This window comes from Triturus cristatus, chromosome 3_2 (assembly GCF_964204655.1).
Source record: "Triturus cristatus chromosome 3_2, aTriCri1.1, whole genome shotgun sequence".
Classification (NCBI taxonomy): domain Eukaryota; kingdom Metazoa; phylum Chordata; class Amphibia; order Caudata; family Salamandridae; genus Triturus; species Triturus cristatus.
Window position 1 is genome coordinate 871,514,692 of NC_140584.1, and position 26,897 is coordinate 871,541,588.

Genomic DNA, 26,897 nt, shown 5'->3' on the forward strand with positions numbered 1-26,897 from the left:
TCATAACTCCTTGCTATGACAGCACAACAATTGAGAACAAAACTGGTAACTTGATGTGATGTCATGAAGGCCTCCCAGGCCAGATGACAGGGCTCTTTGATTGCCTGTCAGTGCATCTCCGCTTGTCTTCTTTGGCTGAAAGAACAAAGAAAAAAGAACAATTGATGGGCAGAATGCAGAACAATGTCATAAATTCACCGCAGTACATAGATCTGGGCCTAAATCCATCTTTTTTTTGCTCCCCATGCCATTCCAGTTTGAACCCAGTACCATATGCAAATCAGTCTTGACCCTGCGCCCAGTGGAAACAGTCCTGCCGATACCGCCAGGCCAGGTCCTCCATGGACTGGAAACAAGCATCCTAGGACCGGTTTCAGGGTTTCACCCATCATCATCTAGGATAGTTTGACTCCAGTGGAATGGAGAGCACGGGACCCACGTCTGAGCATACCCGCCGCACTTGGGGTGACAAATGTAAAAAGAACAATTGATGGACAGAATGCAGAACAATGTCATACATTCACCCCATTACAGAGATCTGGGCCTAAATCAATCATTTTTTTGGTGACAAATGCAAAAAGAACATTTGCTGGACAGAATGCAGAACAATGTCATATATTCACTTCAGTATAGAGATCTGGGCCTAAATCAATAGTTTTTTTGCTCTCCATGCCATTCCATTGCAAATCAGTCTGGACCCTGTGCCCGATGGGAACAGTCCAGCCCAAACTGCCAGGCCAGGTCCTCCTTGGACTGGAAACAAGCATCCTAGTACCGGTTTCGGGGTTTCACTCCTCATCAACCAGGATAGTTTGACTCCAGTGGCATGGAGAGCACAGGACCCATGTCTGGGCACACCCGTTCCACTCAGGGTGACAAATGAAAAAAGAACAATTGATGGACAGAATACCGAACAATGTCTTACATTCACCCCACTACAGAGATCTGGGCCTAAATCCATTGTTTTTGCTCTACATACCATTCCAGTTTGAATCCAGCCATATGCAAATCAGAAAGCACAGCTGCAGGAGTTTGGATAAATAGAGAGCAAGGGAGGTGAGGGCATGTTATGCTGAAGGCGGGGCAGATGATGTTGGGGGCCATATGTAACATAAAATTACAGATGGGCAAAAAGTGAATTATGGGGATGTCTTTTACTTTCGGGATCTGTGTGACATCATACACAACTCAAGCTTTGCTCTTGTTGTTTACCTGATGTTAATCAAAACAATTTGGTGAAAAATATCCCCGTAATTCACTCTAACCCATCTATCAATCTATATATTATGCATGGCTCTAACCAAGCCCCTTTAGTGTATATGCAAGAGTCTAAATCTGCTAACTCTCTGCTATAACGTGGCAACAGTAGCTAACAATAGCTGTTACCCATTGTTGCTACATCATAAAGGAATGCCAGAGGCTGCACGGGCAGGGCTCTCACAGAGCCTGTCAGGGTAGAGCTGCCAAAACAGAGAGCTCCTCAGTAGAGCAGGAGATGGGATAGGAGGGAGAAGGAAGCCACCGAGGGTGGTGGAGTTGATTGGCAGGAGGTCTGGTGTTTTTTGTGACACAGAGGAGAGGAAACGTTTATAGTACTTGAAAGCAGGGGCAGATGATTTGGGTGGGCCATAATTAACAAAAAATTATAGATGAGTAACATCATTACTATTAGTTATACTTTGATACATTTGTTTTTTGTCCTCCTTCCTCAAAGCTCCGAGTGCATGGGGTGACCACTCAGTGGGTCTGAGTGGAGGCATTTCATGAAATACCGTGGGCTTTTCTGTTACAAGTCATTCTTAGCAGCTGTGCCAGTCCAGTTGTCTAGTGGGAAGCCAGTTAAGGTTACAGCTCCCAAAACATCTTAGTGTCGGATGAAAGCCCAGGACTGATACATAGTGCCCTGACAACAAGGAGAGATGTGGCGGCCCTGAGGCAGTCTACATATTGTGACCAGTCATCTCAGGACGGAAGCGGAGTGCACGTATGTGTGCATGTGTCTGTTTGTCAATGACAAACATCATCTCTGTGATAAACACATCACGAAGTCCAAAGAAAAGCTCCATCGTGGAAAAGAATGCTTTTCCATTGATGAAGTGGATTTAATGACAGTACATGTCCATTTCTACATAGTAAGCACTATATAAATGCAATTACTATAAAATACCATACATAAACCCTAACCCTAAGAATCATTATCCCCTTGAATCGCTTAGACCATCATAACCAGTGTTACTAATGGAGCTCCCGCTCCATGACCAGAAAGTGACCCTTGCTGTAGTACCCACCCAACCCTGAAAGCATCTTCAACCCTCATCTATTAATGCCTCATTTGTATGTCATTCTTATTGTCTCTGTAACACACGTTACTCTCAGCCCCTTTAGGTTGTCTACCTATGTTGTAGCACGAAGTAAGGTAGAGTAACAAAGGGTTCAATGTTCATAATTTGTTTCCGTATTGATGGAAGAAGCAATACCACTAATGTAATATGTGGGTTCTGCTTGACTGTCTACGGTCATTTTTTATTTAATTTTTTAAAATAATTTATATTGATTTTCAAACGACCAACGACAAGAAGCAGCATTGTAACATCAAATATATAAATGAAAGCATAATATATCTCAAGCCGCTTCCCTCTGTACCCCCCACCCTCAACCTTCCCCTGCCACCGGTGTGCCTTAGAGCTTGCATTATAACCAATGAGGTGCATCTGAATCCAGTGCAGTAACAATTTCGATCAACACTATTGCAGTACAGGGAAGAGATTTCCAGTAGAGATCACCACTCGTTCCACTGAGCATGCCCTGGTTCATTCTTCTTGTGCCAGGGCATCAGTGGAGTTCCCCCTATCCTCCAAGACCTATTCCTCCCCCAAACCTGGTTTCGGAGCCTGCAATATTGCAACAAAGGCTTCCCACGCCCTTGCCGCCTCCTGTGCCTTTTCATTATTAGTACGTAGGGCCTGCTGCAGCCTAATTGTACCTTCACTCCGCGCCCACCTGAGTAAGTCCGCCCGCCATCTCCCCACACTTTGCCCCCTCGCTGATTTCCAATGCATTGTGATTTCCCTCTTGGCTAATACGAGGCCCAGGTCTAGAAATTTACTTGTCACTTTCGTTTTAGCGGTATTCGGGAACCAGTGCAGTAAACAAATACCCAGTTCTAGGTCTATTGTACGATCAGTTATGCTACACAGCAGTTCCAGCACTTCCTCCCAATAGGTTCCCAAACTCGTACATTCCCACATCATATGCCGGAAGTCGGCCCCCTCTAGTCCACATCTCGGGCACTGAGCAGCTGCCGCTTTGAAATATTGAATAAGCTTAGCTGGTGTCAAGTACGCTCTATGCAGGACATAGAAATGCACCAATTGGAATCTGGCATTCCTCGTGCTCTTCCAGGCTCTTCTGATCAACTGAGCCAATGTCTTCTCGGGAATTTCCCTGCCAAGGTCCACTTCCCACTTCCCCTGCAACACGCGCAATGGTTCCAAAGCCTCAGTTGACATGCGCCTGTAAAGGCACGTAATAGCCTTAAAGGTCCCCGCGGCCATTACCACATATTGGCACGCCAGTGAGGTCCGTGGTTCCGACGGTCCCATCCCCCAGTAGCGTTGCATAGCCGAGACGAGCGCTGAGTGCAGCAAATAATCCCTGCGCGGGAGATCATATCTATGTTGCAGGGCCTGAAACAACAACAGGGTTTCGTTTTCGTAGAGGTCTCCTAGCACTTGTTTTACCTATCTTCCCAATTAGCCAGTGCCGTCCAATCCCCGCCATACGGGAAGACCGTGCACATACCCAGCGGTATCTCCGGGGCATACGGGCAGGTGAATCCAGCCCGACGCTGGCTCCGGTTCCATCTCAACCTCAGCGTCCTCTCCTCAGCAGTGAGCAGTTCAAGACGCATCTTCTGCTGAAGCACTATAAAGGACAAGATATAGTGTGGGACCCACCCTCCTTCAGGACCATCCGGACCCCGGAACTCCCGAGCCACAGCTTGGGTGAGCCACTGCAGCTGTGCTGCCAAATAGTACCACTCAAAATCCGGCACTGCCATACCCCCATCAGCTCTCGGGCGCATCATTGTTGCCATTGCGACCCGCCACCTGAACGTTCTCCAGAGAAATCCCCCAGCCATAGAGCGGAGCTGGCGGAAGATGGAGCCCGGCACCCAAATCGTCAGCGTCCGAAAATAATACAATAAGCGCGGAAGCGCCACCATCTTCAGGAGCGCTACTCCTCCCGCTACCGATAATGGCAATGTACTCCAAAACGCCAAACTGCCCCTAAGTCCACGTATTGTCCGACCCAAATTACCCTCCAGCAAATCCTCGGAAGTATGATAGATGTTGGTGCCTAATTTAGGTAAGCAGTGGAGCTCCCAGCGAATGCCCGCCATCTGCGAAGGGTTCACCTCAGCCGGCGCCACCGGAAACAAGCAGGTCTTTGCCCAGTTCACCCTCAATCCTGAGTACTGCCCAAACACATGAAGCAAGTGTTGCGCACCCTCCAAAGCCGTATCCGTGTTCGCGAGAAAAATTAACAAGTCATCCGCATAGAGGGAAATAAACTGCATATCCCCACGGAGGTATAAACCGGGATAATGTCTCCCCAACCGGGCATGGGAGGCCAGAGGCTCAATGGCCAAGGTAAATAGAAACGGGGAGAGCGGGCATCCATGTCGCATGCCCCGCCCCACCCGGCAAGCCGAGGAGATCGTCGCGCCCGTCTGCACACGCGCTGTCGCCGATCTATAAAGGAGCTCTGTCCACCCCACAAAGGAATCTCCAAGTCCGAACGCGTGAAGGACCCGGTACAAATACAGCCACTCAAAGCTATCAAACTCCTTTTCAATATCAACAGAGAGAACCGCTGCAGCAGAGGTCTCACTATGGTCCTCTCCCAAAATCCGTAGAAGGCAGCGCACATTAGTTGTGGTAGTGCGCTTCGGGATAAGCCCGCCTGGTCAGTATGGACCAGTTGCGCCATGTAGGGAAGAAGCCGGGTCGCAAGAATCCTGCTCAAAATCTTATAATCAGCTGTTAACATTGACAATGGGTGGTAGGCCGACCTAGACAATGAGTCCTTACCCGGTTTCAGCAGCGGGATAATGATAGTCTCGCGAGTTGAAACTGGCAATCTCCCTAAATCACAGACCTCCCGATAAACCACCAGCAGTTTGGGGGCCAGGATATCGACATATGTCAAGTAAAATTCAATCGGTAGGCCATCTGCCCCTAGAGTTTTCTTGCGTGCCATATGTTTTATCGCACTACGTATTTCCCCCACTGTAATCTCTTGTCCCAATGTATCCTCCTGATCTTCCTCAAGGCGCGGCAGTTGTATTTTAGCCAGGAACTCACTCAATCCGTTACTCATATCCTGCAACTTACTCTCGTAAAGATCTGCATAGTATGCCAAGAACATCTCATTAATCCCCTGTTGGGTATACTCCGGTATACCCGCTGGGGTGGACAAAGCCAGGATGGGCGTACCTCTCGGCGCCGGGTTGGCCAGCGACGCCAGGAGGGAGCCTACCTTATCTCTCGCCGCGTGTGCCCGTACCAAATACTCTTTATGGTCAAAACAGCACAACCTCTCCACTTGCGTCGCCACTCCCTCCCTCGCAGCTAAGACTTCGGCCTGTACTCCCGGGTTCTCAGGGTGGGCCCTCTCCACTCGGCGCAGCCGCAGTTCCTCCCTCTCTATATCCTGCAAAAGCGTACTCCGCACCCCTGTTGTTTTGGCAATGCATAAGCCGCGCACCACCACCTTAAAGGCATCCCACTCCAGAGCCAGGATTGAAGCCGTCCCCTCATTCTCAAGGAAATAATGCTCTATACCCTCCTGGACCTCTGCGCGAAACACCGGGTCTTCTAATGCCTCCGGGCGTAATCGCCAGGTAGGGATTGCAGGCCTTCCCCGAGACCATCTCAGCACCAAGAGCAGCAGATTATGATCCGATATTGTCTTCGCCAGGTACTCACTATGACGAACCAACGCATGAACATCCGGGGAACACAGCACTACATCCAGCCGCATATGCAAATCATGTAGGGCAGAATAATAAGAATAGTCCCCCTCCCCCACATGTTGCGCGCGCCATGTGTCTATCAGCCCCCACTCAGCCTGCCAATCCCTCCGGAGTTTCGAGAGCCTATGTATGGCCGCCTGGGGTAGCGGTGGATGAGACCTATCCATCTCAGTATCTGTGACAGAGTTGAAATCCCCCTAAGAGCACTGAACCGGTTAGGAATTACACCAATTTCCCTGATAACCGAGAAAAATAGGACTTCTGTTCCACATTAGGGGCATACACACTGCATAATGTCACGTCCCTCCCATCCAACCGCCCCGTAACAGCCACAAACCTCCCTTCAGGATCCACTATCTGCTGAGTCGGCTGGAAGGGAACCCCCGCCCTCATCCAAACCAGTACACCCCTAGCAAAAGCAGAATACATTGTATAAAAAAGCTGCCCCCTCCATCGGCGCTGCAAGGCCTGGCCTTCAACTCGGTCCATATGGGTTTCTTGGAGAAAAGCTATCTGTACCCCTCCCCCACATGTTGCGCGTGCCTTGTGTCTATCAGCCCCCACTCAGCCTGCCAATCCCTCCGGAGTTTCGAGAGCCTATGTATGGGCGCCTGGGGTGGCGGTGGATGTGACCTATCCATCTCAGTATCTGTGACAGAGTTGATATCGCCCCCTAAGAGCACTGAACCGGTTAGGAATTACGCCAATTTCCCTGATAACCGAGCAAAATATGACTCCTGTTCCACATTAGGGGCATACATACTGCATAATGTCACGTCCATCCCATCCAACCGCCCCATAACAGTCACAAACCTCCCTTCAGGATCCACTATCTGCTGAGTCGGCTGGAAGGGAACCCCCACCCTCACCCAATCCAGTACACCCCTAGCAAAAGCAGAATACATTGTATAAAAAAGCTGCCCCCTCCATCGGCGCTGCAAGGCCTGGCCTTCAACTCGGTCAATATGGGTTTCTTGGAGAAAAGCTATCTGTACCCCTCTCCGCACCAAATAAGCATGGACTCTGTGACGTCGCAACATCGTATGCATCCCCCGTACATTCCACGTAGTGCATTTGAACTCAGGTGGTGTCCCCATTGTGCGAGTTATCCCTGTTCCACAACTGCACTCCCTGTATTGGCACACCGGTGACTCTAACTACCCCAAAAGCAACCCCCAAATTCTCTCCACCACTCCTCCTAACTACTCCAATAACAGTCCCCAAATACTCCCTACCACCCCTCCCCAGAACAGGATCTAAACAGCTAGCACCCATCCAAACAATTCTCTAACAACCCCACTGGTAGCTACCAGGGGCTCACTCTAGGAGCGAAACTAAGGGGGGAGCTTTCCTCCAAGAAGATCTAATCTGCAGTTTCACAGTGTCCAAACACCAACCCCACTATAACAGAGTCTTCAGAACCCCAGCAGGATCCCCAAGTGTGGGGGGCAACTGCATGGTGCAAATGTCCTCCCTTCCAAACCCGCCCAACAATCGCGTCCCGCCCAAGTACCCCCCCCCCCATGGCAACAGCACCAATCCCAATCGACCCCCCTTACTAGTCACATGAATCACTGCAGAAGTTCAGGCATCGACAAGCTCATCTGCGGTCCCCGGCGTAACGTGCGGTAGAGTGACACTCCCCGCCTCCATCCCATCAGAGTCTGTCCCTGCGGATCCTTTTTCGGAGTCAGTAGCTCCCAGCAATGTCGTTCCGCTCGCCTGAGAAATCTGTGTCACTGCCTGCAATGCTGCAGACCGCTCCCTCTTCGCCTGTGTCGTGGAAGGCTTCTGCGTCCCGGGACGTCATTGTCTAGTGCGTCGGACACGGCGCGGCTGCGGCGCCTCCGTAGTCCGTTCCTTGTCATCTCCTGCCTCACCCATCCCTGCTCGGTATGTTTCCAACCAGTTCGAGGCCTCATCAGGGTCATTATGAAAGAACGTCTTGCCATCCAGCATTATCCTCAGGCGCGCCGGGAACATCAGAGAGTATTGAATGCCTTTGTCTCGGAGGGCCTTCTTGACCGCCAGAAACGAGGCTCGATGACGCTGTACATCAAAAGTGTAGTCTGGAAACAGCGACACATTGCTATTGTCCACTTAATAGGGGCCTGCGGTGCACGCTTTATGTAGCAAGAGGTCCCTGTCCTTATGGTGGAGCAGGCGGGCTACCACTGGTCTGGGCGGTCTCCCAGCTGCCAACGGGCGGGCCGACACTCTGTGCGCTCTCTCCAAGGTGTAGAACGGTGATAGGCCCACCGGAGCAACTTCAGTGTGCAGCCACTGTTCCAGGTAGTCGATCATGCTGTCCCCTTCCACTGCTTCCGGTAGGCCCACCACCCGTATGTTGTTCCGTCTATTACGCCCTTTAGCATCTTCAGCTCTCCTCTCCAGCACTTGTAGCCTGCGAGTGACCTCCCCCATTTGAATATTCAGAGCTTTACATTGGAGGTCCTGGAACTCTCCCAGAGTCTCAGCTTGCTTCACTCGATCCACCAGCTTCGCATGATCTGCTCGGAGAAGGCCCAGCCCCAGCGACACCTGGGCAATGTCCTGGTGGAGTGCTTCTTTAGTGTCTGTGATGGCTCGAAGGATTTGGTCCACCTGTTGCTGCATCAGACCCTCTGGGTGTGGGCCTGCCACTTCCTGCTTCCTCTGCTCTGCAGTGTCCTCCTCCTGCTCTGGAGGAGCCCCCCCCCTGTCGGCCCCGCAGCTTCCCCATGGGTGACAGGCAACCAGGATCCCAAGTCCGATTTCGCCCTACAACACCTCCTATATGTCAATAGTGCGGGTTGCACTCCCAGATGAGGACAGAAATTCTCCAACCTGCCAACCTCTGTCGTCTGCCGTGGCCCCGGAGAGTCCTCGACCGGCTCTGCCTCCCGCAGCCTCCCTAGCTGATCAGACCTCTAGGAGGCGAAGCGTCAAGCCGCCAGTCGATAGTGCTCCAGTCCCGGCACCATCCCAGATGACTTGCCAGTGACCTGTATGCCAGATGTAGCCCGACGGGGCTTTACAGGTCAAGACCCCCAGAAGCCAGCTGCCGCAGATAGTAGGGGCCAACAAGTAATCAGCAGCCAGGCGCCCCAGCCCTATCCCAGGGTCAGTTCATTCCACAAGGGGCGACAGCTCTGGTCCGCCAGCATCGCTGTTCACCAAATCACCCCCGAATGGCCGGTCCTCCCCTTCCCCAGTCTCAAGGCTCTGCAGTGTGCCTTCGTCCCTCTGTACGCCTCCCACTGTGCGGGTACTTCTCACCTCAACTTCACCGCTGGGCCCGGGGGGCCGATTGCAACACCTAATCAGTGCCACCTCAGCAGTCTTCTTATGCCGGAGCGTCCGGTAATGCCCTTCTCTGGCCGGTAGTCGAATCTGCTTTCAGGCTCAGCCCACTTCGCCGCCAGCCTCCAGAGCCCCCGCAGCCAGGCGCCCCCAGCATCCCGCAGCGGGCGCCGTCTCTCTCACCAGTCCTCAGGGCAGCACAGGGCTACACAGCGGCTTGGTCTCAATCCCCAGCCGCAGTCAGGCCGCCATGTCGCGGCTCTTCAGGCCCTCTCCGCTTGCGCTTCCCAACGCCAGCTGCACTACGACGAGCTCCCGCACATGAGCCTTCGGCATGGAACTCTCACCCGATCTCCTCCTTCAGTTGCCAACCAGGTCGCGGTCGGCCCAGGTGCTCCCCCACCAGCTGCGTCTCGTCCCGCTGCGGTCGGGCGCTCCTCAAGTCCACCTAGGAGCCATGCCGTCAGCACCGTCGCCACCTCCCATTCAGCGTACGGGTGATCACCGGTCCCCACCACAGGAACTCAGCCCTCGCCACCTTCAAGGGGGGATTGCACTCTCCTCCAGGCACCAGGTTACGCCATCATCTGGCCCCGCACAGCAGCTCGGCCGGTGGAGACGGCCGCCATTTTCAGCGTGCGCAGTCTGGGTTCCTCTGTTCTCGGGTCCGCAGTCCGGCGGTAGAGGGGAGTTAAACTCTCGATCTCTGTCAATCAGGCCCCTCCCCCCCCCCCCCCCCGCACCTGTAGACACCCCCCTCGGGGTACAGGAAAGCCTGTCCGGCTCCCCTTACAGGATAAACAGTGAGGTCGGCGTGGAGCTCTCAGCTCACACAACCGTCCTCATTGGCGTCCAAGCCACGCCCCCTTGACTGTCTACAGTCATATAGAGCAATAATTACAATATGCGTTTATCTAATCCAGTCACGTGATACAAATACTCCAGTATTTAGAATCTATGTGTCTTAAAATACTACCCATATTACACTTAAGCTAAACACATGGTACAAGTTGTGCAGTGCAGACTGTCTTTATTGCCTGTGCCTGTCTCCACTAGACACACGATACATGCTAACTGTCCAATCTGACACATGACTGACTTCGCCCCACCCCTTCGAGCCTTTTCCTAGACCTTCCTGAAATCTCTGTCGGACCGTCACCACAACACATCACGGTGGTTGGCGACTCTGAGTCTGAATAGGGAGTTATATTGTACCCATAATATTTCGTTTTTTATTTTCGAGCTTTGACAGTTTCTCTAGGGGGTGGAAAGAAGTGAAGATGGGAAGGCAGCTGCTGGAAGTAACCTTTGACTTTTCGCTATACCTCCTTGGCCTTAGACCTGCTGTTTTTACGTCAGGGCAAATGTTGTCAGGAATGTCAGCTAGGAACCTGAGCCTCTGTCATGAGCTATTAGGTTGTACTCGTCAGACATGTTCCAAAACACGCAAGCGGCGGAAGCCAATCAGAAAGCAGCTTTGCAACAACGTGCACCAGGATACAGAATAGTCACCCAGAAGGAATTTTCATCTGGATAAAGTTTGACATCGGGATCCCGGCCATGTGCATATCATCTACGTTTCCCAATCCGGCACCCTATCTGCGCACAATCTCTAACAAAGATTAAGCTATATTATGCAACACGCAGTTTGCAGCATGCCCAGTCCTGGTCACTGCAGATTCAGCATAACCCCAGCGTATATTTAGGAGCGACTAAGCAGGTTTCAGTGAAAAGGGTCATGGAACAAGCGCCTGCTGTGGGCAGCAGCACATAGGGAGCTGTTCACAAAATAATAATAATTTTTAAAAAACACAGTTTTGAGTGACATTTTGATCTCTGCCTGACCGTAGTTATACTTTTTTTTTTTTTTTAACTATTCAGTAACATTCCCAGTAGTTCACCTGAAAAGCTGTGATAAGTGCAGTTTTCCTGGCACACTACTGAGATAGCCTTTTAACTATTCTCTTCCCACTGTGCAGAGTTCTATAAAGTATACAAGTCTGCAAAGGGGAATAGAGGCCCTTGTGCAAATGTAAATTTGTGTTCCTTTTTTTTTCTCTGAGAAGAAACTGTGTCCCTCCCTGAAGAAAGCACGTTTTCCTATTCTATTGAACTGGAATTGTTTTTATATAGCGCTTACTATCCATGACAAGCACTTGACGTCGAGTACCACACTACTCCGGAACCCAAAAATGGATTAGTGGTGGATTAGTAGATGATAATATCAATTGCTATTGGGAGTGGTAAACATGTGAGTCTTCTATTTGGATGAACCGGATGGGTGGAGGAGGGAAGAGTTTGGAATGGGTTGTTTTGGAGTTTGGGAGGAGCCATAGATTGGAAGTAGGGGATATTTTGGAAGAGGAATAGAATGTCATCGAGCGTTGGTTTGGTGACTTTGGGGGAAATTGGTTAACCTTGTTTTATCTGTAGTGGGAGGAAAATATATAAATATGTAGATACATAACCACACATAAGAGGTATACATATATAGAGATGTTAATATGAAATATAATCAGAAGATATAAAATTGCACCAGATAAAGTCCCATATGTACATGCATGGATAAATATTTACAAACTCAGGCTTCCCATTTCTTGCTGTAAATTAAGGTTTTTTAATTTGATTTATTATTATTATTATTTTGTGCATTTATATTTATCTCCAGGTATTTCAGTAGTGAAGAACTTATAGACACAATTGGTATCATCATATTTACACATTGTGACAGATGTGTTATTACAGGAAAATAAACGCATCCACTCATCACCTTATGTGTTATTAATGTATTGATCTACTTATATATAGACATGTTGATAACGTTATACATATATGTATGTATGTATAAAATATATTTTTCTTTTGTTTTTTATTTTAAATATATTTATTTTCATTCTTATAGAGCGAGAGAGAGAGAAAGAAAGAGAGAGAGAGAGAATTTTTAATTTGTTGTAGTCTTTTTATAGTTGATAGAGCAATCTATATTAGAGGCCATTGCTGTAATCCAGTTTAGACAGTACAAGCAGCTTGGACCTTGTCTGGAAATCCTAGGTGGGGGAAGATGTGTCGTAGAGACCTTGCTAACTTATCCACTTGGGCATTCATTGGTAGCTAAAAGTCCATTGCAACACTGAGGTTTCTTACTTCCTTGGATACTTTAGGAGGTGGTCCAGATCGCCAAGCCAGGGGGAGAGTGAATCATAATTTTTCCAATTGCTGTAGGTCAGTATTTCATTTTTGGACGCATTCAGTTTGAGATGGTTCCATGTCATCCACTGATCAACAGCTTGGAGGCAACTGAAGATTTTTGAGTTTCCATTGTCTTTGAGGGACCCCCGCTTTTATGATGTGAGGTTTGAATGAGAAAGAAGGTGTATGAGTGATATTTGTTCTGTTTCGAAGGTAGGATGTGAGCTAGCCAAGGGTTGGCCCCTCTATGTTGGCTTCACAGTGTCTTTGGATTGGAGTGTCATGTTCAACTGTGTTGAAGGCAGCTGAACAGTTCAAGAGAAGTTGTGCAGCAAACCCATTGTGGTCTCCAGTGTTTTTATGGTCTTCCCCGATGGCGATTAGGGCAGATTCTGTGCCACTTGCTGGACGGAATCCTGTTTGGAAGTCGGGAAGTATGGAGGAGTTATCTTCAATAAATGGAGATATCTGCGTGAATGCTACTCTTTCAATTAGTTTGTCAAAGAATGGTCCATTTGAAATAGGTCTGTAGTTGTTTGGGTCTTCAGGGTCTAGGTTGGCTTTCTGCAATAATGGGCATATGCATGTCTTTTTTAAGTCTTCGGCAAAAATCTCTGCTATCAAGAAATGATTGATGATTGTTCTGACTGGGATGGCAGCAGAGGTTGTTGACAGCATGTTCTCGAAGATTTGTGGTGCACGAGGGTGGAAGAGGGGCAGCCGGCAGGCCAGCTTGTTTTGACAAGATTCATAAAATCAGTTTCTGATAGTTGTTTGAAGGTATGCAGAAGCTGGGTTAACCTGCCCTTGGGAAGGGGTATTGGAAAATGGCTAGTGGTGGTTTTCTTTTGATTTAAATAGGAATCCAACATACCCGCTTTGAATGTGTAATGATTTGCCAGTTTAACAGTAAATTCTCGGGAAATAGGATGGTTTTCTTCATTATTATTTGCACATTTTGCATTCTGAATTCTGTTTAAATAGTAGCTTTTTGATAGGTGACTTGTATATTCTATTGTGTTTGTTTAGGCGAAGTTTGTCTTGCGTGTTGTTTGTTGTGAGCCAGATATATTGCAGCTTTGCAATTTGTTGTTTTATCTTTTTTAGTTCTGCATTCATCCAAAGTGCTTGTTTTCTTTCGGCATGTTTTGTTGTTTTTAGAGGAATTAGGTTATCAAAGGCTTCCAGGAGCTACTCATAGAGTTTTTGAACCAACTGTGTTGTGTCTAGGTCTGTGTTGGGTGTTAGTTATGTTTCTAAGTCCTCAAAATTCAGTTTGTTCCAGGGTTGATATGTGCTTGCTGGTAAGCTGGTCTTCAATGTGGAGAGTTGTGGTGTCTTGTTTTGGAAAGCTACCAGCTGGTGGTCTGACCAGGTGACTGGAGTAATCGTTTGGAAGGGGACTAGTTCCAGATTGGCAAGAATGCCATTTAGGATGTGTCCAGTGATGTCAATCAATCAGATAGTAGTTGTATAGCGCGATTCATCCGGTCAAAAAGTCAGGTCTTGCGTCCCATCCTGAAGTGGTTCAGCGAGGGTTAAGTGTGTCCTCCATTGCGGTTGCGGCAGATACATAGTGTCTGAGCAAGGACGAGGTGTGCGTAGCGAAGGTTTCTGGATGGTTGCTGGAAGGTCAGGGGGTGGTTCATGTGGTGTGGTCCTTGGTTGTGGAGGGTTTTGTAGGCATGGTCTGGAGCGTGATTTGGCATCTCTTCTGGACATTGAGCCAGTGTAGGTCCTTCAGGTGCTGGGTGATGTGTATCCTCTTAGGCAGGTTGAGGATCAGCCTAGATGCTGTTTCTGGATTGTCTGGATTCTTTGCATGAGTTTGGAGCTTGCGCCGGCATAGAGTGTGTTGCCACAGTCGAGCCAGCTGGTGATGAGGGCCTGTGTGACAGTTTTCCTGGTGCTGATGGGAAGCCATCTGAAGGTTTTTCGGAGCATGCGGATTGTGAGGAAACAGGCTGAGGCGACAGCATTGACCTTTCGTTTCATGGAGAGGTCTTTCTGTGTGGGGGTTAGTCTGAGCTCTGCCAGCCCCCAGGAGTTGTTCCAAATGGCGGGGTATCTGCCGAAGATCAGGACTTCCGTTTTGTCCCTATTGAGTTTGATGCAGTTGTGTGTGGGTTTTGGAACAATGTTATGTATGTTCAATGTGTCTAGGTTGGTGATGATAGTTCTAAAGTGCGGCATATTAGGTTTATCAAATTATATGTTTAGGTCACCAAGGATGCAGAGGTTAGTGTGTAGTGCCAGAACGTTTGAAACTTTGTCTTAAAATGTGTTTGGGAATGTTCCATTGCTAGGTGGTGGTCTATACAGAAGAACAAAGTTACAGTAAAAAGTAGGTGGAGGGTTTCACCTTGTATTGAAATGTCCCCCGCTTAGGTGAGATTTATTGTTCCCTTTAATGTAACAGCCAGTCACCTCCTCTTTTGCCTATGCATTTATATGTGCGAAATGGATAGCCTAAGGGAATAGTTTCATGCAGTACTGGAGCCATGTCATCTTCCAAACATGATTCGGTTATGAAGAGCAAGTCAGGTTGTGTTTGTGAGTAGGTTGTAGACGTGGTGCATGTTTTTAGAAAGGGATCATGCATTTATTAGTAGCCAGAGATTGTGTTTTAGTGGTTGTGTGAATTTGTTTGCTGGAAAAGCGAGTAGTATTCTTTGAGCTTGTAGTAGATGGACTATTTGTGATGTTGTTAACTGTACTGGAATAGCAATAGTGATTGTCTATATTGTTATACTTGTCTAACAGGCTTACAAGGCATTTTGTTTGGTCTGTGTGTGCAGGTGGTGGGGTTAGTAGTTGAGAGTGAGATGGTGGGCGTTGCAGTTATTTTTGTGGTGTAGTCTTGTTGTGTAATAGACAAAAAGATGCAAAGTTGTAAACAGCGTGTTGTTTATCTCTTTTTGTGTACATTGGGTGTGGAAGGTGCATGTGTGAGGGGTGATGGTGGAGCATGTGGTTCATATTTTAAGGTTCTAAATTGTACAAAGGATGAAAGGCAAGTGAATTCGTTTTTTGCGTATATTGGAGGAGTTTGTGGTTGGTGTTGTAAATGTTTGGAAATGTGTGTGTAACATTAGTTTGCGATGTGCATTATTTGTGTGGGCATGAGGGAGGGAAGGAGTGGGTGTTTGTATTTTGTGATGGAATTTAATGCAAAATTGTGTGCGTCTTATGTTTGGATTTTGTGGCGCAGTCATATGTGATATTGGTGTAATGCATGTGTGTGTAGGATTTGGTTCAAAAATAGAGGTGGGGAATGTATGTTTGAAGGGGAAACTGGGTGGTAATGTGTGTTGGAGGAGAGTGTATGTGGTGTGTTATGGGAGATGAACAAAGGTTATGAGTGTTTGCAGTTGTTTTGTTAGCATGAAGAGGTAGTATTTGGGGTGGAGTGTTTTTTGGGAAAAAGAGGACGAGGGCTTGTTGGAGGACAATATGAGACAAGGTTGAGTAAAGGGTTGCTTTGTAAGTGAGAGGAAAAAAGGGAGGGTGTGTTTGAGGATATTAAGGTTATGTGTAATGCTGTTTTTTGTTGTGTTGTGGATTCAGTGTGTTTGATGGAATGGATAGTGTGCATTTGCTGAGAATGTTTTTTTATCCTTAATGATGTGGATGGGTTATGGTGGTGGCTGGTATATTTGGAAAAAGAGCTGCATTTCTGACACTAAACCAGACCCGAACAGGCTCAATCACGCAACTGCCCCTGTCCTCTCAGTCCTTGGCCTTGCCGCCCTGAGCCCTAAGGTTAAATAGCCCTAGTTGTCAGGTTACCATGCTCCAATGAGAACCCCCTAACCCTAACCAATCAGAACTCTAGCCTTAGAGCCTAGAGCCAATGAGAGGCCTGGCCATATTTACCTATCAGAGTCCTAGCCACCAATCAGAACCCTTGACCTAACGAGAAATCAGAATGCAAATCCTAAGTCCAATTGAAACCCTAGTCATGGGAACGAATCTGAATGAGAGTCAGCTGTTTAGGCTTAAAAACAGAGCTATTAGTCTTAGAGGTATTAAGCCTTTCCCCAGACAGTGAAGAACTAGGGCCCATATGTCAGTATCAAAGCTGAACCTGTATCTGTTTACTAGTGAATATATGCAAAGTACAGGGTCTGTGATGGTAAGTTGGGCTGCAAAGTCTCCTTAACTATCTAGGACATTTTGACTGAGTAGTTGAGGGTGGACGGAGCCACCTGCACCTCCCTTTAATTTTAGGGAGGACTCCCCCGGCACCCCTCCCCCCCTTTCCCTAGAACCTCCCCCGGGGCTTTAGGAAACTCTGTTGTGTTCTTTTTAGGTCTCGCTAGCGTAAGGCTGCGCGCAGGCACAGTCTCGCTGGCGAGATTTAGTGTTAACAGGGTATTTTCAGTAAGGGGTATTAAGCCCCGCCCCTCTTACCCATTGGCCGGCGTCACCATTTATGGTAAACGGCGGCCAGCCACTGGGAAAGAGGTGCCGGTGACGTTTTCGCTTGGCTTTTCGAGCCGTCCCATTTGGACGGCCTCGCCTGCTTTGCATTGGTCGCAAAAGGTTTCTTATCTTTATGGGGCCAAACACATGGCCCCATAAAGACAAGAAACCTTTTGGCAGGCGAGGCCAGGGCAGAAAACGTCATGGTGAGCGCTTGTGTTTATATGCACTCGAGCCATGCTGTGCATTCTACATTCCAGGTTGTGAATCGTAAAGTTTACCACAAGTGCTGCTGCTACAGAGTGTGAGGTGAGGGGGGGCAGGGAGCAGTGGGCCTTGGGAGGGATGAGGTGCCGTTGCCCAGGGGAGAGGGTGGCAGAGATATGTGGGGCAGCTGGCGGGGTTAATATTACCAACTGAAATGGTAATAAACGGCAAGAACGTTATGGGGCATTAATAAAGTGCTAAGGGAAATAGTTGCAGGATATTTCTGAGTATTGGTGTATTCGCCTAGCTCACCTTTCACCGATTGTGGCTCGTCTGGCGAGGTCCCCGCCCGAGGGTGGATTTCCTCCTCAAGGCACATTTGTGGGGATGGGTGTGTTGGTGATGGAGCCACCAGGTGGCAGGGGTCTGTGGAGGTCGGCGTGGGCTGCTTGGTTGCCGATCTAGGGTTGATGCGGTGTTGGAATGCCCGCGGTGACTGGCGTTGTGGTCGCCTAGACTTTCGTGATGGGTGCAAGAAATTAAAGGACGGAGTAAAATTCGGGGGGTGAAGCACTGTCTGGGGAGGGATGAGGAGGCGCTATACAGGGAGCAATGTCTTCGGGTTATGCAGTGGTCCCTCGGAGGCGGGTGATAGGAAGAACACACTGGGAGGTTGATGCAGTCCTGGGGTGGGGGAGAAGGCGAAGCTCATCTAGACATTGGGGGTTTGTGCCCCATCTCAGGGTGCGTTTTGTGCATTTATTCCTATTATCCCTGGTTCAGCAACATGCTCATGGATGCCATGTCTACTCTGTATCTATGTCAATATTCTTCATGACACAGACATGTCACGTGAAGTAGCCCGCTGTGTTGGGGAGCTGATGAAATGTATCTCTGGATGTTATAGCTCCATAGGTCTGCTCATGGCCTCACCTTCAAGGTGCTGTTTGATTTTGACTTAAGTCCCAAGTGAGAGGGCAATGGTTGGGGGTTTCCCGTGTTCCTGCTGGGGGGCATTGTACTGTGAAGTTATGGAGCACAATGTTGGGTGTGAATGGGCAGTCAATTATTCGAACTCTGTGTGATTTAAAACACATTCACACAGTCACGTGAACAAATATGCCATGGTGACAGCACAATGGGCATGCAGCTATATCGTGACTTGTTGTCTAACATGGGGAGGTTCATAGAGTCACTAGAGGATTATGAGGATCCGCTGTGAAAGTGATGGGAGAGCACTGATGTGGAATTCCACACTCCTGCGGTGTTTAGGCCCTATGATGAGTGCGCACGGACCCAGATACAGCTAACATTTAAAAAGCTTCTGGCGAGCATCTGTGAAGGCCATAACCCCCCCTCCCCCCGACCCCTGGGGATTGTAAACATCAAGGGGCCTTCATGTCAAGCTCAAAGACCTCATAATAAATCAGGTCTTATCTCCGGGAAACTCATTCCTTAGCTGCCCTCTAGGCAGGGACAGGAAGGCAGGATTACGGTTCCAGCACGAGACAAGCATTTGCAATGCAATGGGCCTCGCATTCACGCGAGTTTAAACTATTGGCATTGTAAATAACAATTGTTTAAGTATGAGACATACTCCTCCTCCAAATTTTTAATGTTCTTTCTTAGTAATCGCAGAATGCTTAGAAGTATTTTTCAACATAAGCCTTTATTTATGCATAGGGAGAAAAATTGAATAATCCACACTGACAATTTATTCTTTTCCCAAGAAGCCGAACAGCCGACACGTGTTTCGCCCGTCAGTGTCTATCAGACTTGGGCTTTTTCAAGGCTTTAATATTCCTGTTATCATTTATATCAAATCACTTAGGTCCGTAATCAGCGGAATTGTGATGGAGATGTTGGGCATAGTAGGGTTGTCTCCCTCTCACTCTCTATTTCAAAGGAACAAGAGCGACCTATACGTCCATGAGATGTGGGTATTGGCTATTAGCTACCAAACATTGTTCACATGAAACTCATTCTCTAAGGTAATCTTTTTGATCCCAAGTTCTTACCTTGTGTTGGTTTAGTCTTAAACAAAAAGGTTCAAAATAACAATCAGGCAGAATCTATCTGCCGTAAATCAATCACAGTAATACATTACAGTTATTTGTTGGGGGAAGAAAGTAACCAAATGGATATATTAATTTGTACTCAATTCAGCCGAAATGAGTAATACATTTATTTATTAGTTAGTACATATCATATGACATGTTTATTTTAAATACAATGCACAAAAAGCAGTGATTAGTAGTTTTTTTTTTTTTTTTTTTTTTTAAAGTAAGACAATGACAATTATGTAGGAGGAGTAAGAAGTGGGGTATGACGTGACCCTGTGCTTTACTGTGATTTTCATCTATCCTGCATTTTAAAGAGATGGGTGTTTGTAAATATTTATTCAAAAAAGTAACAAAGGGATCCCCGATATTGATTGCAGTCATTCTACTATTCATGATTAGTCTTGGAGGAAAAAGGGGCATGAAATACTGGTGTTTTTTCTACTGAGGAACAGTAAACATCACATATGTGGTACCTCACCATGCATTTTGGAAAGAAATTCATAATATGCATCCCTTTGATTATTTATCTAAAACTATAATTATAAATTATTTTTAACTCTTTGTTAAGCCCTGCACTATTTAAACAATGTGTTTTTGTGCCAAATCGATTCCCTTTCCCCCCTGAATACCTCAAATGGGGAATCTCCCACCCTCACCACTGAGACAATAGTTTAATCCAACCGAATTTTTTGACTACACCGGTTAGCCGATCAGTTAACAAACATATAACTTTATATTACTGTTGTGACTAGTTGGAAGGGTGTGTATTGTGAGTGTGGCCTACATGGGAACTCTTTTGGTTTTGTGACCAGTGCTTAATTTGAGCCGGTGGTTGCAGGTGGTGTGGACTGGCAGACATATTTGTGGACTTGCACTTTGTTCCCACATCAGAATCGGACACAAAGCAAGAAAATTAAAAAAATAAAGGGAGAAGTAAGGAGGACTACACAAAAGAAAAAACAGTGACAAAGAAATAAAACAGGGATGAAAAAAACCTGAGAGAGTAAGCTAAAAGGCAACGGAGATTCTGGTCGTTGGTGAAAGAGGAAGAAGGGAATCAAATCTATGCAGCCTTGATACTAGGCAGCCCCGACATTCGATAGCAATGACCGTGTGCTTCTAAGCATAACTTCGGGCCCCAGCACCAATTCTTATACAAATTAAGCACTGATGATGAGTAGTGTTGGGGGGTAGTCTAATTTCTTGGGAGAGTATATCCCAGAGACATTGTTTATTCATTCCTTCCCTGTTGGAGGACTGGTTCTGTTTCTTGGAGGTGCAATCTTGCAACATCTGTTTGGGAATAGTGATGGCTTTACATCCTTCTTGAATTATAAGTGCTCCTGGGTATTTCAGCACTTTCCTGGGAGGGAACTGCATATATAGCTGCTTGTAGCGAGAAAGAGGTTCCACCAATATGTTCGTCTTTTATGCACGGAGAGGTGTGGGGTTGGGTGGGGGGTGATGAGCTGGGATGGCAGCCCAGAGCAGAGGCTTCTGTTCTGTGAGTACTTTTGAAAGTTATTTGATGAAGCATGGGTCATTTCCATAGGAGAAGCTGTGGGCAATGCAGAATGCCTTTAAGGTGGAACATTTGACCACACATTGAAGCATTTGAAGCATGGTGTGATGTAGTCCCGTGGATGAAGATATAGGAGCACACAGGTAACAAGTACAACCATCACTGTTTTCTACCCATCTGCTAATGCACTTCGATGACTTGCTGCTGCATTTTGGATGCTGTGTCGTCTTTACAGCAGGAAAGATGCCCTCCTAAGCAAAGACAATATGCATAGTCTACATAAGACATGACAGGGGTGATGGGTGTCTGTGGCTTCTGTGGGAAAACTAGACAAGAGAAGATGTGTCACAGAGTTTGTGTAGTGTGTGGAGTGTGGTAATCCTTAGAAGAAGAAGGGGCCACAAGGAGCCAGAAGGTAAAATAAGTGTATTCATACAGAGGGAGTCCCCAGCACGCGCTTCCTCCAGAACAGCTCCAACGGAAAATACGCATAAATAAGCATTTAAAGGGGAAACAATATACTGTTTCTAAAGCACAAGAGACGACGACGAGACAGCACAAGACAAACAAACAGATCCCTGAGACGCGCATGAGAGTATTGTAACCAAGATGACATAACACAAGAGAAACAACAACAACGAACAGTGGCTGTGGGGTCGAGGCCCTGGGGCTTGAAGGCTGCAAATAGTTCTTCCACTCTATACAATTTAAATCTCAGTTTTGGAAGAATTACTTTAAGATGATTGCATAGTATCCATTGGATAAAGGCTTACAGATGGTGCTTAAAGCCTTAGGTGTAACTAACCTCTTGAAGTTCCAGTTTTAGTTGTATCTGCATTTCATCGAGTAGTTGCAGCAACTACTGATGTAGCACCGAAGGACCTGATGTTGTCTGGTAGTGCGCTGCGGTTGAAAAGGAGTGGTAAGACATTCGAGCCTTGAGGCAGGTACACCAGACTCAGAGCTGAAGAACAAGTGGCAGCAATATCATGCTAGGACTCCTGTATAGTTTGACACCTGGGATGCGTCATTGGGCGCAAGGCTTACCTATGCGTAGCAGTAGTATCTGCTGGAGCAGCATGTCAAAGGTGATGGGCAACTCCGGCTATGGTAGTGAAGCCACTCCTTTTCTGCCTGCAGTCATTTTCAGGTCATCAAAGATAGATGTCAGGATGGATTCAGTGGCTCTGCTTTATCAGGACATATGTGAAGCGCATGACTTAAAACCATGCCTTGTGCCAGCATCCATTGGGCTCAGCTTCAGATCATGCTGATAAGGTAATGGGGCAAGGGCATGTCCCAACCAGTTGTCCAGTACCCACAGGGCTCGACCACAAAGGAGGCCAATAGGTACAGGTAGTATGAGACACCTGGTATAGTACTTGGCTGAAGGCCAATCGCTGTCCCTAGTACCCATTGGGGATGGCCAAACAAAGTGGTCAGGGGTGCTGAAATAGATGTATATAAGACTGAGGCCCTGGCCAAATGCAATTAGTCTGCTGAAGCTGTTCCAATTAGATTCTAGGTTCAGAAGTATAGGCAAAATAGGGAACCTACAACCATATATCATAACACAACTCTCAAAAAGTTAAGCAAGGCTATGGTTGTCTACTAACACCACTAACTTACCAACAATATCAAACAAACATTGAATTTCTCAGAATTTTTAAGACATATTATGCTTACATTACAAACCAACAATTTCATCAAATTCTCTAATTATTGCACAACCATAATAACCCACTGCCAATGCACTGCTCGTGACCTCAAAAATGACATCGTAAATCACATCACTGATCACTATCATTGATTGCTGTTATTGATCCAACTCATTTACTAACCTCAGGAATGCCCTTTCTACACTCACTTTGACGAGACCTCTTTACACCGTTCATTACGTGGTTCCCCATTTGGTGATCCGTATTCTTACCAAAGGTACGATAGTGTGGGCGCTGATTACTCTACAGCCACATCAAAGGCTTAATTGGTATTAGAAATCTCTTGAATTAGCTGGGCTTGAATCTAGGACAAGATTGATGGTCGCACTATTTGTGGTGTTGCATTGGAAATTACATCTATAACTAAAGGAGAATCAGTAGGTAAGCCTCCTTTTGTATGATATCACCAACCGGTCTACGCCTTGCACAATCAGTTTGATGACTCTGTTGTCAGTTCTACCACAATTAAGATCTTAATCAAACTGTAGGACTTAATTTAAATGGTAATAGGAGAGGCCTGGTTTTGCTTTCTGCAATATACTGAGATGTATCTCACTGATGAAAAATGTACGCCTATTAGGTTTCAACACTTGCCGTTGCCTGGCATTATACAAAGTAGATTATGTAGCCACAGTAGTTACAATTTTTGTACTGTTACAATGTATATCAATGGTATATTTCCTTGTTATATATGTATGTTTAATATGTTGTTGACAAGCACAGATAAACATAAGTGGATGTATAGGAATCTATAACAGCTTGGCTGCAGGCCAGGTGCTGTGCCCAGAGCCTGGTGCTCGGTGCCGTAGTACAAGCCCTGCACCCAGAGCCCTCGGTATAGAGCTGAAGGCCCGCGTGTAGTTTGTTTGTGTGGGAAGAGATTTGGTGCAAGGCTTTGCTATAGACCAGACCCACCCTGCACAGAGCCGAAGGCCACTTGCAGCTGTTCTGTGTGGGATAGGAATGGGTGTAGGTATGGGCTGGAGGCTAGGTCTGTGTCAGAGGTCTGGGGCTCTGTTCTCTAGTAGAGGCCCTATACCCAGAGACACCGTAGGGCAGCTTACGGCAACTTGCAGCTGGTTTGTGTGGGACGTGGATAGGTGCAAGGCTTGGCTGTAGGCTAGGCCATAAGCCAAGCCTGGGGCTCTGTGCTGTGGTACAGGCTTTGCATCCAGCGCATGCTTTGAACAGCTGATTTCGGTAGAATGGGGCTAAAGTACCCATGGAAATTTCCATAAGATGCTTCGGAAGAAGGGTTGTTACCATTACATTTTTCACTCTAAAACCACTAAAATGTAACAGTTATGAATTCAACCATAACACCACCCCCCAAACTGCTCCTCATAACCTCATATGTGCCAGATATACTACAAATGACATCACAGGTAATAATACATATCAACTTACTCCTCACATCATCAACAGCATCACTATGGATGACCAAGGCAATGAAGCTCCAGATCAACAACTGATAATTTAATACAAAATGCATCATCCTCTGGCACAGTTTATTTAACTTTCGGAGGTTCTACACTAAATGTGAAATGGTTATAGAATAAGAAATAATTATAGCATTCCAAATGGACCAATAAAGCAAAGTGTGGCTTTGAACCTTCCGCTGTACTAGGCACGCGGAAGGGATCTGGATGTAAAAGCCTATTCTGGACATTGTGAATGAGGCTAATGTCAAAATGGTTGCTCGTTGTAGGTCTCTGAGCTAGACCCAAGAACATGGAGTTGGCACAGAGCCTGATCAAGGGGAATAGAAGTACATAGCGCAGGGGCTGATCAAGGGGCATACAAGGACATAGCAAAGGGCCTGACCAAAGGAAAGAGTCACTTTCAAGCCACATGGTGTATGGTCAAAGGCTATGCACAAGCTGTTATATCTATAGGGGACTGGGTACTGCACCCTAAGAAGACCGGCCCTTCGCTAATCGCTGCTGCATATGGTTCAAGCTGTGCACTGAGGATTATGTCTATACAGGTTCCTTGTGCAGCTGTGCACTGAGGATTATGTCTATACAGGTTCCTTGTGCAGGACCACGTCAAAGACAAGACTCTGTGCTCAAATCCTGCTGTGCTTGGCTGAAGACTATGCTGAATGTGTTATGTCCACACATGGGGTGGGTGAAGGGCCTGGCCACAGATGAGGTGAAATGGGATGTTGCTACTGCATAATTTGTATGACATGAGTGGTTTAGGTAGACACATCAACTGTAAAAACACTGGTTTGGGTATCGTGCTGAGGATAGGCATACGATCAGGCTGCAGTAGAGACTGCACTCTGTACCCTGGGGCTGTTGCAGTTTTCCAGGGTATACTCCTGGAACATTTTTGTGAGTTCCTTTTTTGTATTAGTACATATAAATGTGTATATTTGCTTAGTTAAAAATACACCAAGCATACGCAAAAGCATTTATTATGTTTTCATTTCTGAAGAAACCATTTTCCCTTCCTCCTCCACCAATTCTGAGAGCGTTGCAGCCCACTTCTTCTCTGCTCACCTTTGAAAGAAAATTATTCCTGCCCTTTTCATGAGTACATTTCCAAAACGTTTCCCGGAAGGTGGAAGGGGGCTAGAAAAGAATGGGTGAGAGTGAAGGTTTCGAATACCCACAAATGTCTAAGTTTATAAGTTGCCACAACCTCACAGGTCATTCCAGCCAAATCCCTGCTCTATATGTAGATTTGCACATACAAAAATCTTTGCGAGTAATAAGACTTCTGCAAGAAAAAAACGAACATGTACGAATTCAAAAAGTGGTTTTGCAGTTCTATAACAGACAACTTGTGTATCTAATCTTACACATGTAGTTACGCTTTGAGGGCTTCATTACAACTCGCCCGTGATATAGGGTGATAAATGCACCCCTTGCAAATACTGGTACTGTATTACAATATTCACTGGGTGAGCAATTTCAACAACAAACAATACGAAATCCATGGGTCTAAAAAGATAACTAAGAAAATATGTGCTCTAAAAGCTACAAGCAGATGAATGTATGTTCTATTCAGACAAAGTCACAAGATGCCCACCTAAAAATGCCAAAGGGCATTTCCCTTGTTAGGACCAAATCCCTCACTCACCACGGAGGTGACATGCTTCATCATGGGGATTCTCCTCTCCAAGGAAAACCTAGTTCCTTGGAGGGCTACAACCCTCTCAGCTAGAGAGAGGAGCGCAGGGATGTTTTGAATATCAAATAGGATATCCTAAATCCTCATGTGAAAAACTAAAGTATGAGTGAAGGCGCAGCGCAAAAAAATATATAAGTGCAACAGTGTTAAGTAAAACTGGATAAGGGTTGTACAATCAAGCATTTATTCAAATGCACCCTTTGCCAGGATTAAAACCAGAGCACCAGCGGAATGGATTTAAAACCGCTCTGGTGACAGTGAAAAAGATGGTCAACATGTTTCAGCCATACTGCCCATGTGTGGGTCAGGCTTTCATCAGGACCTATACCAGGTGCTACTGCGAACAAAGTGAGAACCAGTGCAAAAAAAGGATACACAATATAGTTTGTCAATGTATCAAATCACTCTTCAATCCATCATTTGGATGGAAGAGGAATATACCTAAAATATAAAAAGAAGTATTTAAATCAAGAAAATACGCATACATCAAAAGGTGTGCCATGTGACTCACTAAACAGAAAATAATTATGAATCTCTTACCCGCGTGTGCTGGGTATTCAATCCCACCTCAGCCTGGCAGCCGCTCAGGAAGGTCGGCACCGCTCTACAAAGGAACGGTGTACATTATAATTAACAAAGCATGTCCTTCCTCCGCCTATGGGTGAAAACTCACTCCTATAAAAGCTCATGGAGGCATGTGTATACACTCAATTACAAAACTAAGAATGCAACAGGGAACTAATCAGTATGAGAAAATCTAAAACTAACTAAAAAAATATATATGACCAAATGTTTTATTTAAGATCAAATCCAAACACAATTGCTGAAAAAACCATGCAAAAATTAAGGGTTACCATCATGGAGAACCTAGAACCTTTCAGTGTTAAAGTCCAACTTCTTGTATAAACATATATAATACATAAGATGTTAATGTGACATCAGGTCCTCAACTATAAACCTTAAGGTCAAATAGCCGACGACCCCCAACAAAATAGTCGATCTTTACAACAGCCATAGACCCGTAATGCTTAAAGTAGGGAAAACGTGATGTCCATAAGCAAATCAAAACACGATGCCCCTTAAATTCTTACTCGGTAAAGAGCACTGGTGTTGCTAAACTCATACAAGAGTTAAAGTGATTTAATGCTTAGGTTGAAATAACACAAGAAAAAGACAAAGCAGGCAAAAAAACGGATCTCATCCCATCTCACCTATCCATCGGTACTCCAAGCAGTGTAGAGCCGGCGACCAGAGGTAGACTGGGAACGGGACCCGCAACCCGGTTAAATAGTACACAACCAGGTCTAAATCGG

The 26,897-nt window shown here is 46.5% G+C and overlaps 1 long non-coding RNA gene across 1 annotated transcript; it reads right to left on the reverse strand.

Annotated features, from left to right (window-relative positions):
- On the reverse strand, positions 1-26,897 carry LOC146858351 (uncharacterized). Its single transcript, XR_014979797.1, has 4 exons — positions 26,796-26,897; positions 26,125-26,188; positions 24,951-25,022; positions 1-135 (listed from the first exon to the last, which is right to left on the reverse strand). It is a non-coding gene; the product is annotated as an uncharacterized LOC146858351 (long non-coding RNA).